Here is a 4,069-nt window from a genome sequence, read left to right as displayed (position 1 = left end):
GTTTAGCTTAATATTCGTGCGAAACACATGGTTTAGCTTAATATTCATGCGAATCAAATGGTTCAGCTTCAAATACTTGTGATATAATTGGTTTAGCTTCATCTGCGTGCGAAACTAACGTGTTACCTTCAAATCCAAACCAAACACATGATTTAGCTTCAAATCAGTGCGACGTAGAAGTCTTAGCTTCAAATCAATGCGAAACAATAGGTTTAGCTTCAAATACTTGTGATATACATGATTTAGCATCAACTGCATGTGAAACAAACGAGTTAGCTTCAAATCCATGCGAAACGCATGATTTATCTTCAAATCAATGCGAAGTAGAAGGCTTAGCTTCAAATCCATGCGAAACAAATGGTTTTGATACAAATACTTGTGATATACATGATTTAGCTTCAACTGCATGCGAAACAAACGAGTTAGCTTCAAATCCATGCGAAACGCATGATTTATCTTCAAATCAATGGGAAGTAGAAGGCTTAGCTTCAAATCCATGCGAAACAAATGGTTTTGATACAAATACTTGTGATATACATGATTTACCTTCAACTGCATGCGAAACAAACGAGTTAGCTTCAAATCCATGCGAAACACATGATTTAGCTTCAAATCAAAGCGAAGTAGAAGGCTTAGCTTCAAATCCATGCGAAACAAATGGTTTTGCTACAAATACTTGTGATATACATGATTTAGCTTCAACTGAATGCGAAACAAACGCGTTCGATTCAAATCCAAGCGGAACACATGATTTAGCTGCAAATCAATGCGAAGTAGAGGCTTCAAATACTTGCGATATAAGTGATATAGCTACAAATGCAGGCGAAACAAACGATTCAGCTTCAAATCCATGTGAAGCACATGATTTATCTTCAAATTCATGCGAAACACTTGGTTTAGCTTATTATTTGTGCGAAACACATGGTTTAGCTTAATTTTCACGAGAATCAAATGGTTCATATTCAAATACTTGTGATATACTTGGTTTAGCTTCATCTGCTTGCGAAACTAACGTGTTACCTTCAAATCCAAACCAAACACATGATTTAGCTTCAAATCAGTGATACGTAGAAGTCTTAGCTTCAAATCAATGCGAAACAATAGGTTTAGCTGCAAATACTTGTGATATACATGATTTAGCTTCAAATGCAGGAGAAACAAACGATTCAGCTTCAAATCCAAGCGAAACTCATGATTTATCATCGAATAATGCAGGCGAAACGATCGAATTAGCTTCAAATCCATGCGAAACGGATGACTGAGCTTCAAATACTTGCGATTATACGTGATATAAATTCGAATGCAGGCAATCAACCGTGTTAGCTTCAAATCCATACCAAACACAAGATATAGCTTCCAATCAATGCAAAGTAGTAGGCTCAGTTTCAAATCCAAGCGTAACACATGATTTAGCTTCAAATCAATGCGAAGTAGAAGGCTTAGCTTCAAATTCTTGCGAAACAAATGGTTTTGCTTCAAATACTTGTGATATACATGATTTAGCGTCAACTGCATGCGATACAAACGAGTTAGCTTCAAATCCAAGCGAAACACATGATTAAGCTTCCAATTAATGCGAAGTAGATGGCTTTGCTTCAAATTCATGCGAAACGAATGATTGACCTTCAAATACTTGCGAATATAAGTGATATAGCTTCAAATGCATGCGAAACAAACGAGTTAGCTTCAAATTCATGCGAAACGCATGATGTAGCTTCAAATCAATGCGAAGTAGAAGGCTTAGCTTCAAATCCATGCGACATATATGAATTAGCTTCAAATACTTGCGATTATACGTGATATAACTTCGAATGCAGGCGAAACACACGAGTTTGCTTTACATCCATGCGAAACACATGATTTAGATTCAAATCAATGCGAAGACGTAGGCTTAGCATCAAACCCATGCGACACAAATGATTTAGCTTCAAATACTTGCGAATGTAAGTGATATAGCCTCGACTACATGCGAAACAAACGAGTTATCTTCAAATCCAAGCGAAACACATGATTTAGTTGCAAATCAGTGCGAAGTAGTAGGCTTAGCTTCAAATCCATGCGAAGCAAATGGTTTAGCTTCAAATACTTGTAGTATACAGTATTTAGCTTCAACTGCATTCGAATCAAACGAGTTTGCTTCAAATCCAAGCGAATCACATGATTCAGCTTCAAATGAATGCGAAGTAGAAGTCTCAGTTTCAAATCCATGCGAATCAAATGGTTTAGCTTCAAATACTTGTTTATACATGATTAAGCTTCAACTGCATGCGAAACGAACGAGTTCGCATCAAATCCATGCGTAACACATGATTTAGCTTCAAATCAATGCGAAGTGGTAGGCTTAGATTCACATACATGAGAAACAAATGGTTCAGCTTCAAATACTTGTGATATACATGATTTAGCTTCAACTGCATGCGAAAGAAACGTGATAGCTTTAAATCCATGCGAAACACATGATTTATCTCCAAATCAATGCGAAGTAAAAGGCTTATCTTCAAATCCATGCGAAACAAATGATTTAGCTTCTAATACTTGTTATATACATGATTTAGCTTCAACTGCATGCGAAACAAACGAGTTAGCTTCAAATCCATGCGAAACGCATGATTTAGCTTCAAATCGATGCGAAGTACAAGGCTTAGCTTCAAAACCATGCGACACAAATGATTTAGCTTCTAATACTTGTTATATACATGATTTAGCTTCAACTGCATGCGAAACAAACGAGTTAGACTCAAACTCATGCTACTCACGTGAATCAGCTACAAATCAATGAGAAGTAGAAGGCTTAGTTTCAAATCCATGCGAAACACATGATTTAGCTTCAAATCCATGTGAAAAACATGATTTATCTACAAATTCATGCGAAACACTTGGTTTAGCTTAATATTCATGCGAAACACATGATTTAGCTTCAAATCAATGCGAAGTAGAAGGCTTAGCTTCAAATCAATGCGAAGTGGAAGGCTTATTTTCAAATTCATGCGAAACGAATGATTGACCTTCAAATACTTGCGAATATAAGTGATGTAGCTTCAAATGCAGGCGAAACAAACGAGATAGCTTCAAATACATGCGAAACGTTTGATTTAGATTCAAAACAATGCGAAATAGAAGTCTTAGCTGCAAATCCATGCGACACAAATGATTTAGCTTCAAATACTTGCGATATAAGTAATATAGCTTCAAATGCAGGCGAAACAAACGAGTTAGCTTCAAATCCATGTGAAACACATCATTTAGCTGCAAATTCATGCGAAACACATGGTTTAGCTTAATATTCGTGCGAAACACATGGTTTAGCTTAATATTCATGCGAATCAAATGGTTCAGCTTCAAATACTTGTGATATAATTGGTTTAGCTTCATCTGCGTGCGAAACTAACGTGTTACCTTCAAATCCAAACCAAACACATGATTTAGCTTCAAATCAGTGCGACGTAGAAGTCTTAGCTTCAAATCAATGCGAAACAATAGGTTTAGCTTCAAATACTTGTGATATACATGATTTAGCATCAACTGCATGTGAAACAAACGAGTTAGCTTCAAATCCATGCGAAACGCATGATTTATCTTCAAATCAATGCGAAGTAGAAGGCTTAGCTTCAAATCCATGCGAAACAAATGGTTTTGATACAAATACTTGTGATATACATGATTTAGCTTCAACTGCATGCGAAACAAACGAGTTAGCTTCAAATCCATGCGAAACGCATGATTTATCTTCAAATCAATGGGAAGTAGAAGGCTTAGCTTCAAATCCATGCGAAACAAATGGTTTTGATACAAATACTTGTGATATACATGATTTACCTTCAACTGCATGCGAAACAAACGAGTTAGCTTCAAATCCATGCGAAACACATGATTTAGCTTCAAATCAAAGCGAAGTAGAAGGCTTAGCTTCAAATCCATGCGAAACAAATGGTTTTGCTACAAATACTTGTGATATACATGATTTAGCTTCAACTGAATGCGAAACAAACGCGTTCGATTCAAATCCAAGCGGAACACATGATTTAGCTGCAAATCAATGCGAAGTAGAGGCTTCAAATACTTGCGATAT

Source organism: Megalopta genalis, unplaced genomic scaffold (assembly GCF_051020955.1).
Source record: "Megalopta genalis isolate 19385.01 unplaced genomic scaffold, iyMegGena1_principal scaffold0271, whole genome shotgun sequence".
In the NCBI taxonomy this organism is placed as follows: Eukaryota; Metazoa; Arthropoda; class Insecta; order Hymenoptera; family Halictidae; genus Megalopta; species Megalopta genalis.
This window is presented reverse-complemented; position numbering follows the sequence as displayed.